Raw genomic sequence first — 14,405 nt, 5'->3', positions numbered from 1 at the left:
ATTACAATGGTCATTCTTCTTTTTCCTATGTCTTATAAGGAAGTCTTCTATAACCCTAAATGCATTACTCAAAAGTAAACCACAGGGTTATGAAATCAGTGGCAACCACTTCCAAGTACTCTTCAGATCCACTGGTCCTAATTCTGTTTGCCTTTAGGTATCATCAGTCCAAGAGCAGCTCCTTCCCCCACCCCTCTCCCAAGTGGTATGGTACAGGCAGCTTTTTAGGTCCAAGCACAGAAATGTAAAGACAATTAGTCTCTGTTGTCTGGCAATGGACTTCATTCCATTTAATTTGGAGCTGCAGAGGAATCACCTGATGTCCCATGCACTTTCGTGGCTTGATATATTTATATGGATGATATGGATCCTAGAAAAGGTTCTGAATTACTAGTATTTCCCTGACAAATTAAAGGCAAGATGGGATGGGTAATGTAGGTGAAAGGAGCATGTAGTAACAAAGGCTGCATTGCTGTGCTGCTGCTTTGATGTAGCTCATCTTTGCCCTAAAGGGATTTCTTTCTTTCCTTCCTTTTTTTTCCATCCTATGGTGAGCCAGCAATGAAAACAGTGCTCAGAAATCAAGCCTTTTAGGGAAGGATATCTTGACTTCCATAATATAATGGATGAGTGTGACTGGAGTGCATTTCTATGGTTAGATAGTATCACTTTGAACATTGATCTTTAAAGATTAAATTAAAAGATATTGGCCTTCTTTGACAAAATATTCCATTCAACTATCCTACCTGCCCCCGCCCCCATGTGCTATGTTGACCGTTTTGGAGGGTATGTTTTCCTTCACAATAAAGTCTTTCTTTTCTTTTTCTATCAGGCTGAATAGAATGTCAAAACCTAGCTCTGCAAAGAGTGCAGTGGGCCGCTCAGAACTATATTTAGAACAATGCTGCATCAGATTTATACACACACACACACACACACACACACACACAGGCAAGTTGGGAGTGGGATGTACTTTACAGACTTTGGAGCCAAATAGCATTTTGCTGCATAATGATGATATGCTAACTGTTCTTTGTAATCAGGTTTGGTTTTTTTAAATGCCACAGAGCAAATACCCAACACACATTTCACATTTTCAACTGAGGATGTTGTCCCTTAAAAATTATTTTGCAAAGGAAGGAAGGAAGGAAGACATGCATTTGAAATCTTTTGTATTTAATAAGTCCATTACTCAATGGGGCATTGTAATGTAGCAGACAGTCTCTTTGCCTACGTTGACTGTAATAAGTAAAATTAAGAGACCTTCAGGAAATATAAAATCCAACTTTAAGTGTGATGAAAAATTACATCAGAGAAATCGTGGGTTTTTTAGGATTGTTTCCCACATCAAACTTTCCCCCAGTTATATTATCCCCATCTTATTTGTGGCATTTGCGCCACAAGAAAATTGGTTGGGACTCCAAGAGCTGCTTCACTTTATGCAATGAGTTAGCACTAGCTCAGTAGAATTTTTGGCTTACAAATAAGCCAAATAGTGATGTTGATGACAATGTTGTTGTTGTTGTTGTTGATGATGATGATGATGATGATGCAGCTATCCTACAAGCTATATCATATATATATTTCATCCCCTAAATTTCAAAAGTGGTTTATGAAGAGACTGCTGCTGCTGATCCACAGAGGAGAGGGGCATTTCTAGGTTTATAGAAGATGTTTTTCAGATTCTGGTCATTTAATTACAAATTCTGACGCTGCTGGTAGATGCAGTCCACTGCCACCCAGCTTTATACATTTTAGATCTTTATTTGCCTAGATGAGAAAGACTCTAGAGTCTAGACCACTTACTAACAAACAGAAGGAACAGTTTACATATAGGATAAACACATAAGCATAGGGACAGAGGAAGCTGCCTAGTAACAAATCAGAAGGTGGATTCATCTAGCTCAGTGTTGCCTGCTGACTGGCACAGCTCTTCAGAATTTCAGACAGGAATCTTTCCCAACTTTAACAGGAGATGCCAAGGTTTGAACCTAGAAATTTTGCATTCAAAGTGTGTGCACTATCACTTAGTTACACGGTAGGAAATAGGTTGTCAATAGAGGCAGCTGACACCTTTAACCCGAACTTCTGCATTTGCAATCTGTTTTGCATGGTAAAGAATTAAAGAACAGAATAAGCAAGCTTCCAATTTATATTATCTGGTTTAAATTCTTCCTTGCAGACAAATGACTTGCACAGGTTGCAGAGTTGTAAAATGTGCTTTATATGTATTTTAGGAACACTGTAGGGCAGGTATGAGCAGACATCTGGCTTGTCAGATCGACTTCTTTTGCTCTTGGAACCCCAAGAGCTACCAATCAGTGCCAGATGCAAAAGATATATAGTTATAATTAAATAATAGGGTGTTTCTGAGCACATTCTGAGCCTAGGAATTTGTTTACAGAGCCTGAGCTGAGCTGAGCTTGCAGCCCTTCCACTTAATTTCAGCAGCCTTAATTTCTTAATTTCAGCAGCCTAATTCAGATGAAAATATTGTAAGTTGCTTTGTTGTTGCTATTATTAAAGAATTGAGAGCCAGAAATACTTGCTGATCAGCTGCAAATTACCCAGAGATCCTTTAGTAGAGCCAAATCTACCATCTACCCACCCCTGCTGTAGGATACCATGTGTGCTAATTACCATATCAATTAAAATAAGTCAAAAACAAAATTCTAACAAGTTATACCTCTTAAGTGATATGTCAACTATGCATATGTTATTATTTATGAAACTCATTTCCAATAAATGATTCCGGATAGCACTCATTTACTTTAATGACTATCACACATTTAAAGAAGCTGTATAAGGCTGAAATCCTATACCCACTTAGCTGGTAGGAAGCCCCACTGAACTCAGTGGGACTTATTTCTGAGTAGATATGGCTTGGCTCATGCTATAAGGTAGAGCAGTCCAGCTTTTCATGTCAAGATTATTTTGACATGAAACCTGTGAGCTACAAACTACCTTGTCGCACGGGGATGGGGAACAAGGATTCTCCCTCCCCCCAGCCCTCATGATGCCTTCCCAAAACCAGCTAAGCAAGACACTGAGCTTTGAAAAGGAGGCATGAGGCTCTGGCATGATCCTAGAGTCCTCCCACCTGCTTCCCAAAGCTGGAAAAGTGATAACTGGGCTTTGGGAAGGCAATGTGAAGACTGGGGTGGGGCGTTAAATGTTGCCAAGGGCCACCAAAAAGGCATTGAGGGCTGCATGTGGCCCTTGGGCCAAGCATTGGACCACCCTGCTGTAAAATATTAGTAACTACCCAAGCATCAATCACAAAGGGACTTTCCAGACTTTTATTGCCTGTGTGTCTCAACATTTCAGTACTATTAACTATGGTCATAATCACACCATGCGGTACTTTTAAAGCACTTGGATACAGTTCACAAATGATAACATTTATATAATCATAGAATTGTAGAGTTGGAAAGGACCCTGAGGATCATATATATGAAAAATGTGAAAGTAGTAGTTATATGCAATCAATTTCAATTAATATATTTTATCATATATATATATATATATATATGCAGGTTTTGGTGTCTTCGGGTGTCTTCCCGTGTAAGAGTTGGGGTGTCTAGGCGACGTTTCGACGAGGTCTCACTCGTCATCTTCAGGCTGGTGCTTTCGGCTTCTTGTTACTGGAACAGAGCAGGATCTCAGTGTTTGAGTTCCTATAAATACTGTTGAGGGGTGTGGTGTATAGCCTCCGACGTTCTGGGCAGAGAGGAAGTTCCCAGGTTAGTGTGCCTTTTCTTCTTTTGTTCCTTAATTACTTGAGGGATATCTTGAGTGATTTCTTGAGTGATATTCTGAGTACCACTTAGGAGGGTCATTAAGTGTGGATTAGTTGCTAAAGCTTTCGTGTCTTGACCTCTTGAGCTTGTGAAGAGTTTTTCTGAGAAGATGGCTGTACTGCACTTAGTTGTGCTCTGGCTTGGCTTCGTGTATAGGGGCGAGCTGTGGTTTTGTGCCCTGTGCCAGCCAGATCTGTGTAGGGATTGCAGGGGGGTGCAGCCAATATCCTCAGAAACCCCAAAGATAAAATCCAGTTGGAAAACCAAGGGGTCTATGAAATACCCTGCAAAGTCTGCCCAGCCACGTACATTGGACAAACAAACAGACGAATAAATGCACGTATCGCAGAACACAAGAATGCCGTCAAAAAAGAAGAAAAAACTTCCTCTCTTTTCCAACACATGAAAGAAACAGGACACGAAATTAATTTTGCAGATTCCAAATTGCTCTTTAACATGGAACATCACCACAAGAGAATAATCATGGAAGCCATCGAGATAGAGAAACACCCTCACAACATGAACAAGCGTGACGACACGTCCCGCCTGCCAGACATCTGGAAATTAGCCCTCCCCACAAAAACCGACACCAGAACCAGAGGCACACAGAACGCCATCACCAATCAACCACACCAGACCCAAACCCAGACCCTCTCCACAGATAAATTACAGACACCATCCAGTAGCCAAACCATAGTGGCACCTCCGGATGCTGCACCCCCCTGCAATCCCTACACAGATCTGGCTGGCACAGGGCACAAAACCACAGCTCGCCCCTATACACGAAGCCAAGCCAGAGCACAACTAAGTGCAGTACAGCCATCTTCTCAGAAAAACTCTTCACAAGCTCAAGAGGTCAAGACACGAAAGCTTTAGCAACTAATCCACACTTAATGACCCTCCTAAGTGGTACTCAGAATATCACTCAAGAAATCACTCAAGATATCCCTCAAGTAATTAAGGAACAAAAGAAGAAAAGGCACACTAACCTGGGAACTTCCTCTCTGCCCAGAACGTCGGAGGCTATACACCACACCCCTCAACAGTATTTATAGGAACTCAAACACTGAGATCCTGCTCTGTTCCAGTAACAAGAAGCCGAAAGCACCAGCCTGAAGATGACGAGTGAGACCTCGTCGAAACGTCGCCTAGACACCCCAACTCTTACACGGGAAGACACCCGAAGACACCAAAACCTGCATTCCTGTACCCGTGAAAATCTACGAAAGCAAATATATATATATATATATATATATATATATATATATATATATATATATTCCTACGATATCAAAACCTCTCATTTTCTGAATAAATAAGCAAACAAATAACAAAGACCTGTCTTTTATAAAGTCCTTTCATTTTCATTCAGTTCAAGGTACAATGTTTACTTAAAATCCTTAATTAAAGTTAGGGGAGGTAGGCACCGAGGTAATAGGTTAATTGAAAACTGGATTTTGTTTATTGCTTACTGGAATTGCAGAGTGCAAGTTACAGTAAATCCTTATATATTCTTTGGAGGTATGCAGATTTAAGAAACAGTGGGATTTGTATTCTATTAATTAATTCTTTTTTGTGTGTGATGCCATTTCTTATACTGCAAGCGGCTCAGATCCTCGAGGATTTTTCCAGCTCTGCAAACCCAAGATTGCCCTTTGGCTTCACTAGTTTGTTGTCTCACAACTTCTTCTGGTTATGCTTAGACAATCATTCTTTCTTCTTTCTCCCTCCTCCATTCATTGTGTTTCTTCTCTCTCTGATCTTGCAAATTCAAGTCCAGCCGTGCTGTGCCTGCTGGATTTCCTCTTTCCACTGACCTACATCATTTCTATTGGCTTTCACTCACTCAGCCTCATTACACCAATCTTCTTCCTCAACCTCATTAGTATTTTCATATCTTTGTGGCTTCACTTTTTATGCCATCTGCTATATCCTGCATGACTCATCACTAGAACAACAAGAATCCCTCCTCATGCTAAAGCAACAATAAGCTCAGCAAATTGTCTGCTCTCCTGTCAAAGTGTGGGAAGAACAAAGCAGAATACAAAAGTGGTGCTGAATTAAAATCTGAATGGAAACATTTTTTAAAAAGATATAAAATCCCCTGCAGGTGACTAACACCCGTTCAATTTTGCTTGATGTTAGCAAACTGAAAATTCTTCCTTTTTAGATGTCTTGGTTTGAAGCTGTTACAGTCCTAAATCTGAACAAATCTGAAATCTTTTCTAGCACATTTTTACCGGTACACACCACTGTAAACATTATTCAGTCTTAAAATCCATCTGAAAATGGTAAGAAGAAAAGGCAGTTGTGAGGGTTTCCGAAACAATTTCTTGAAACTGAGTGAATGGTCATTAAAATGGCAAATGCAATGCAATGTGGGCAAGTGTAAAGTGATGCACATCGGAGCCAAAAATCCTAATTTCACATAAACACTAATAGGGACTGAACAGGCAGGGACTGACCAGGAAAAAGGTCATGAATTGTGATGAATAGATCAATGAAAATCAGCTATGAGTAAAGCAAATTTTATACTAGGGATAATTAGGGAAGGGACTTAAAATAAAACTGCCAATATATTTATGCCATTATTCAAATTTATTGTGCAACCATATTTGGAATACAGTGTTTGGTTCTGGCTGCTTCACCTCATAAAGGGTATTGTATGGTTGAAATAGGTTCAGTATTAAGCAACCAAATGATCAAGGGGCTGGAGTGACTATCCTATTAAAAAAGGTTCCAACATTTGCAGCTTTTTAGTTGGGAGTACAAGGGAAGGGGAAACATGATAGAGCTGTGTAAAATTATGCATAGTTTGGAGAAAGTGGATAGATAAAGGAATTTAATAAAGAGAGTTTTCTTCATCTCTCAGAATATTAGAATCTGGGGTCACCTAACGAAGCTGAATATTTGAAGATTCAGGACAGGTAAAGTACTTCTTCATGCTGCACATTGGGAAACTGTAAAACTCACTGGCACTTGGATCACTTTATAAGGCTAGACTTTTGTGCACTTGACGGACTTGGAGCCAGATCTAGCAGGTTCTTCTTCTGTTTTTATCCTCAGAAATATGAAGCATGGTCCAAATTAAGTTATGCACATGTAGGTCTGATCAACTTTGATAGGTGAGATAATTCATTTGGGAATGTTTGATTTATGAAATAAACATTTAAATACAACCCACAGGGGGGGGGGGGGGGAAATGTCAAAACAACAAGGCTGCTCCCTGTTCCATCAGTTACTCAGGGTTCAAATTCGTTTTCCTGGCTCAATGCTGCTTTTTAATGTGTGCATTATGAGGTTGTTTTCTGCTTGCTATCAATAAATCCCATATCCACTCTCCATTAAGTGGTGTTGGAGAGTTACTTTCCTGCATTTCACAGTATGTTGCGATAATGAGCACAATTAGTGATGACTATTTTCATTTCATATATTTATTGCTTTGTTTGGCTAGGGTGAGATTCATACGCCAATATTGCAATATCTTGAAAGAAAGTTCAAGGAACATTAAAGAGATAAGTGAGAAATCAACAGATCAATGAATCAAGCATGAATGAGTGCTCTCTCTCATTGAATCACAGAGGGATAGTGTAATTAGTGTGTAGCAGCAAATACAATATTGCAACATTGTAAAGACTAAGAGGGATAATGTGCTTAAATGTATATAGATTAGGGTTCATCAAACACATGGAGTATTATCCTCAAGTTGGCAGACAGATATATGCATGTATCTCTTATATATATGTATGGTGTACACACAAACGCATACAGATATACATACACCTAGAGATGAAATGAAAAAGAGAAAAGAAAAGGTGTAGGTCATGAAATGTAGGAAGTCCACTGGCCAATACAGTGGTACCTCGGGTTACATATGCTTCAGGTTACATACGCTTCAGGTTACAGACTCCGCTAACCCAGAAGTAGTACCTCGGGTTAAAAACTTTGCTTCAGGTTGAGAACAGAAATCGTGCTCCAGCGGCGCGGCAGCAGCAGAAGGCCCCATTAGCTAAAGTGGTGCTTCAGGTTAAGAACAGTTTCAGGTTAAGGACGGACCTCCAGAACGAATTAAGTATTTAACCCGAGATGCCACTATATGTGTTTGTTACCTTTCTATGTAAAGCTTACACAAATACAACATAAGAAACGACCTATTCAAGACAGCGGCAATTGGTGCTGCTATCTGGGTAGCAAACCATGGTCAGCTAATTTAACAGCTGCAGGGAGGCATTCCTTCTGCGGTGCATGGATCACTTCTGATCTTACATGCTTTTGAACTTTGAATAGTAATAGCCTTTTGGTCTTATTCTTTTCATTCCTCCCTCCCTTATTCTACTTGTAAGCTGCCCAGAGGGCTTTGCATTATGGTGCTGGGTTGTAGAGGCTGCCCTGGGGTGCCTTTGTGTCATACCTGGAAAACTTTGGCAAAAGCCCTTGCAATTATGGCAAAATGTGGAAAAGGAGGATGGCAGGTACTATGTCATCACACAGTGCAGGATGTAAAATACCTGGGCTTTTTGTTTTGTTTTGTTTTTTTTAAAAGGAGGGAAAGTTGAGGTATAAAGCCAGGACAATGGAAAGGCTTGCAAAAATAAAATCAAGCCAATATTAAGTTAAACAATTTACTGCCCCAGTGACCACCATGTAAGGTGTGGGGGCTGTAGCTGTTAGAACCTGGATCTCTCTCTCTGATGCCACCACAGCTCCAGAGGCAACAGTTCCTCCTGTTATCAATGCAGTATATTATTTATACCAATTTACTTGTTTATTTTATTTTTTATTAAGTTTATATACTTCCCTTCATCCCAAGATCACAGGGTGGTTTACAATATAAAAGCTATTTAATGTTACACACACACAAATACACACACACACACAGAGAGAGAGAGAGAGAGAGAGAGAGAGAGAGAGAGCTCTTTTTACAATGCAGCTTTAAAAAAATTAAAACACCTATCGATTTATCGCCCATTGATGCTTGTGTTGTCTTGGCCCATAGTCTAAGCCCATTTATTATTCCACGAAAGCACTTCGTTTAGCACATATTGGTGATTACCACTTTATTATGTTAGGGCTTCGCGCTTGCCACGTTTTTATTAAACACGTTTCAGTTTATGATGGAGAAGGAGGTGGTATTCAGAATTCGCCTAATGCATCTCTCAGGAACCAAGTCCTCGCCAGTCGTTCAGCACAGAAACAATGACCTCATGCCCCTTTCGGCTACACACACACAGCGGCTGTGACTGCTTTATTGTCCCGCTGGGGCTGCGTTACAAACGAGTTCCCCTTCCCTTGCTCTTCCACAAACGCAGAAGTGAGGAAGGAGAGGGAGGGAGGGAAAAGGAGGACTACAATTCCCAGTGTGCCTTTCGATAGCTGCGCGAACAGAAAAGGAGGAGGGAGAGAAAAGTTAGGAGCAAAGGAGCAGTGCTTGGAATCACTGAGGCCGCTGTGCGCATGCGGGCAGGAGCCCTGGGAGAGAATGCCAACGCAGGAGCTCCTATTCGCAGAGCGGGTTTACGCCCGGTTGTGCGCGTGCGGGCCCGCGCCGCCTTAGGAGCGTGCGCTACGCGATTTGCGCGGCGTTATTGTGAATGGCGGGGGGGAAGGCGGGGTGGATTCTATGCCTTGTATGCATGCATGCATGTATGTGAGTGTGTGTGGTAGTTGGTAGTGGCGGCGGCGGCGGCGGCGGCGGTGGGAGGAGGATGATGTCAGCCTGCGAATGTCAACAATGTAGCGATTGAGGGGAGTAGGCGGCGTTCCATTGGGAAGAGCGCGAGCCACCGGGAGAGTCAGTGGAACCAACAGGACGGGGGCAGCAGCCGCAGCCGCAGCAGCAACAATACGACGCCGCCGGGCTGCGAAGAAGCGCGGAGCTGCCGCCGCCGCCGCCTCCGCCTCCGCCTTGTGCACAGAAGCCCCCGAGCGCTGCAGCGGCAGAGCAAGCCCTGCGTGGCTCCCCCCTGCCACCTCTCTCTCTCTGCCTCCCCCCACATCCCTTTTCGCCGTTGCAGCCTCTTCCTCCACCACCACCACCACCACCCTCTTCCACTTCCCCGCCCCCTCACTTTTATATGTCTATATCCATTTCTGTCCCCCCCTCCTTTTATGTCTATGTATATGCATGCCTATATGCGCGTGTACATAGGCATATCTAAAACTCCTCCTGTGCAAGACTTCGCTTCGCGAGGCAGCTGGCTGTTGTTGTTTCCATTGCATTTTATTTTTTGATCGGAGAGCAAGTCGGTATGTGACCGGCGCCTTCTTTGAGGCGCACATTTTTCTACAGACCACCTCAGCGGCCACCGCGAGAGCCCTCAGCGAGATCCAGTTTGTTTTGCTTTTTTAAAAAGACATATATAGATAGATATATTTCGCCCCCTTCCCGACGTTGGCAGGGAAAGGACCGGTCGCTTGTCGAAAGTTGCGTGGATGAGAAGGTGAGTCTCGTTCTCTCTCTTTTTCTTCTCAGGATGGGAGGAGGGCGAAGTTTGGCGCCGCGGGTTATCTGGGGGGAAAGGGCTGCTTTCCTCGCGGCGGGAGGGAGAATGTGCCTGCGCTTTATTTCTCTGCCTTTGCGCCTTTGTATTCTGGCGGGAGACCAGCCTCGTTGATCCGGAGGCTTCAGAAAGTCGAGACGTTGCAGCGCGGAAAGTGTACCCGAAGCGAAGCCAGACCTGTTGTGAGGAGGCGGACGGCCCTGTGTTGCGCTCCGAGAAGGTGTGTGTGTGTGTGTGTGTGTGTGTGTGTGTGTGTGTGTGTGTGTGTGTGTGTGTGTGTGTGTGTGTGTGTGTGTGTGTGTGTGTGTGTGTGTGTGTGTGTGTGTGTGTGTGAATGTAAATTGTGACCGGCACTGCTTTGGCTCTGTTGGGAGTCCCGCGCAAGGGTGGCTTTTATAGGAGGCTGGGGAGGAGCGAAGCGGAGGGAGGGGTATGTGTGTGGCGTGGAGAGGGTTAGGCCTGCCTTATACAGTGGGCATTTTTTAATTTCATTAAAGCTTCCGTCCCAGCGCGCCAGGGGAAAAGTGGTGACTGCCCTGTGCATGCCCGGGGATGGGTGTTTTGAGCAAGCCGCAGGAGGAGGAGCTCAGGATAGTAAGTCGGAAAGCGGGGAAGGGGAAGGGGAGGGGTGGAGTGGAGAGAGAGCGACTCTTGTTTTTCATGCGAGCAGCTGTCAGATTGCGAGGCCTTTTTAACAAGCTGGGAAAGAGGGAAGGGGGAGTTGGCAGGCAAATATTCCCTGGCCTTGCACATCTACTTTTATGAATTCTCCCCTTCCCCCAAATGTGTCTCCGGTGCATTCCAGTTTTCCTGTGTTGCAACAGCGACTTGATGGTTCTCAACTGGGGTTGGGAAAAGCTTGTGCAGAACCTGGGAATGCCTTGAGACAAGTTCTAAGAAAGGAAGAGGTTGTGGTGTTGTTGCTGCTGCTGCTGGTTGCTTCAGGTGGTGCTGAATAGTGAGCGGGCAGAGAGGAGATGGGTTTCTTTTTGTGAGCTTGTTTTGTTTGTTCAATCTGGGTGGCTAAATGCTTCCTGCCAGATCCTTATTAAAGCCATCCAGCATGGGCAAGGCATGCAAAGCTGCTTGCATTATACCCGCTGCTTCTGCCCTCATCCTCCCATTGGGGCTTCCTATTCATAAGTCAATATGGATTGGGGATGTCAATCTGGTCAAATCCTTTCTTGCCTCCCCTTCTCCCTCCCTTTCCTTCTTTGGAGCATAATAGGAATAACTTTGTGGTGCATTGCAATGAAATGAACACTTTAGGAGTCAATACTACATTGCAAGTTCCTGTGTATTCAAAGGCAGTGTCTAGTATTATTCTGTTGATTGCTTTGAAGAGAAATTTATGTTCTGTTTCATCCCAGAGAGAGATCTGGAGCATGCATTTGTGAAAGTACTTGGGTCACTGTGTGTAAATGTGCATACTTAGGACATCAAAAATGATTGCTTCATTTATAGCGTCAGGCTGCCAAATCATTTAATTACTGGAAGTGCCTTGTGGCAAGCAAAACTCTCCTTTAAATTATTTGTGACAAACGTTGGAGGATGCATTATTGTAACACAAAAGATTGTGCCATAGTTTTTTTAAAGAGTGGTTTCTATATCAATTTAATCTGTTGAGTTGCACAGCAAAGGATAATTACTTCCCAACAAAATATCTCACTTGCCTAGTGGGTTCCCAAAATAAGATAATGCCAAATGAAAGACCACATTTTTCATCTCTCTCTCTCTATTCTGTATAAAGTTGGAGAGAGATGTTAACGCCGATAATTATTTTCCCAGATCATTAAAATGTAACATACAGACCAGGCCTCTTAACTGTAAGGCTTTGGCTGTCATGAAGTAAGCTAAGTGTGAAATCATGCCTCTCCTTTTGTGGAACAGGCTATTTTTGTAAATCACCAGGCGTCTTTTTTAAAACGCTTATTGTGAGATCATTGGGCTTTTCATTGCTGAGGCACTGGCAGATTTTGAGTAACTTTTTTTCTATTTTAGATTATCAGGATGTGGAAGTGACACCTTCTTACATGGAGGGGCCATAGTTTAGTGACAGAGAACATCTTTATGTGCAAATAGTCTCTAGTTGAATTTTTTGCCATCTCTAGTTAAAAGGAAAATAGGTGACATGACAGACCCATCTCTGTTTGAGATCCTGGAGAACTTACCAGTCAGAGAAGGCAATGCCTGGGACAGATTGGCACATGACTTAATGAAAGCAGAGGCAAATTTCAAACCAGGAATTTCTTATTGTGGCTCAGCCAGTCAATCACTATGCTATACTACATATATACCACACACATAATATGTTGTGCTAGGTACACACATGTCCTCTATTTGGTACAATTTCTCCCTAGAATTACATAGGAAAATGCTCGGATTTAGGGATTAGGACCATTACAGACCGATCCATTGTATATTCACTAAAAACAAGTCCGGTGCTGATCAGTGCACTTACTTCCTTGTAGGTGTGAACAGAAGTGCAGTCTTGGCCTACATTCAAAAGGACATAGAGTAAAATTTTCATTGATCTCAATGGGGCTTTCTTCTGAATAAGCACGAACAGGATTAGGCAGCACACGACTATGTATTGTCTCTACTAAAATCATATTTTCTTAGAATAAAATGCTAATAAATGTTATCCTTTGGCAGTAGAAATAATTTAGCACTCTTTTAATATGACTTCCTATGCTAGGTTGGACTATTTGCCAATCTGTGTCTTTCACTATGCCAGTTCATAGCGTTATGAGCGTGAGTCGGCTGGGTATTGGGCTCACATGAACCCTTCTCCCCTGTCTTCCTTTGATCTAGCTGCAAAAAGGCAATTGGAAGCTTCAACTTCCACTTCCACATTTTAAACTAACCAGAGTTAGTTACGTATGGATTTAGGGGGATTTTGGTTTGAGTAAACTGTTTTTTTCAAATAAGCCATGATCATGCTATTGAGTATTATCCTGGCTTGTTCTAAAACCATAGTGTAAAAGTAAATACAAATTAATTTAATAAAAAGTTGTTCTAATCCTCTCCCTATATCCATACCATAGAGCGAGAACATGTGAGCCGAAGTGTGATAAGTGTTAAAGCAGGCATAGGCAAACTCGGCCCTTATCTGAAGGGACTACAACTCCCATCATCCCTAGCTAACAGGACCAATGGTTAGGGTTGATAGGAATTGTAGTCCCAAAACATCTGGAGGGCCGACTTTGCCTATGCCTGTGTTAGTCATATTTTAGTATTGCACCACAACCCCAGCAAATATAGGCATGACTTGACCTACAGCAGGGATGGGGAACTGGATCTGACTGGTGTTTCAGATCAGTATTTCTCCCATCCCACTCCATGGTCAGGTGGGCAGGGCCACAATGATGTTAGATAAGCCCCCCATCTTTTTGTCCTCATGGTTTGAAATCAAATATTGCAGTCAAAGACTCAACCTGTAAAGCACAAATGATCAGCTTATGTTGGATGCTGTGAAGACCCCCGAGTCAGCTGATTGCCACATCTTGCTACACACTTGTGCATAGCACTTTGCACAGGCCTTTGTAGGCACGCCAAACACTACACCACTTCAGCTGAGCCAGGTCTCTTATATGGTGTTGGGCATGGAGCAGATGAGCATGATGTGATCAAAGTGGCCTCATGAGCCAAATGGGGAAGCGTGATTAGGCCCACAAGATGAAGGTTTTCCATGCCTTACCTTTATACAGTATTGTGCTTTATAAATGGCTAAGCCTGCTTCACTCATTAAGATTCACTCGTGTCTTTTTTTTAATTGAGTAACAATTGTTATTACCTATTTGAAGCTTATGTAAGTTCAACACACATCAAATATACCCCCCCCCAAAAAAAAATTATAGAGATGTACCTTAGATGTTTATGTCAGCATTGTAGCTTTTTGGATATGGCAATGAATAGATTTTAAGGAAACATAGCTAATAAAACAAAATGCTAATACATTTTAGCCTGTATACAGTAAATAATACTCCAATTATTTTTTTAATGAATGTCAGAATTGTAAGACGGTGCCAGTTCTGTCCTGTTGTAGAATACTTCCTCACACTTCAGCCCAAATTGAGATATGTCGTTGAAAATATTGGATGCT

The 14,405-nt window shown here is 42.5% G+C and overlaps 1 protein-coding gene across 3 annotated transcripts in view; it reads left to right on the top strand.

The window, feature by feature from the left end:
- The window catches only part of BACH2 (BTB domain and CNC homolog 2), a 230,420-nt gene that overhangs the window by 53,140 nt on the left and 162,875 nt on the right, over nt 1-14,405 (top strand). The window contains exon 1 of one of the 3 annotated variants that reach the window (XM_083497524.1): nt 9,300-10,240. The exons of 1 other annotated variant lie outside the window; for it this stretch is intronic. The gene's annotated coding sequence lies outside the window, so the exon portion shown is untranslated. Of the gene's footprint in view, nt 1-9,299; nt 10,241-10,805; nt 10,895-14,405 lie in introns of those variants that run through there. One more of the 3 variants, XM_083497527.1, reaches the window with a different exon arrangement.

This window comes from Podarcis liolepis, assembly GCF_965112155.1.
Source record: "Podarcis liolepis genome assembly, chromosome: 3".
In the NCBI taxonomy this organism is placed as follows: Eukaryota; Metazoa; Chordata; class Lepidosauria; order Squamata; family Lacertidae; genus Podarcis; species Podarcis liolepis.
This window is presented reverse-complemented; position numbering and strand designations above follow the sequence as displayed.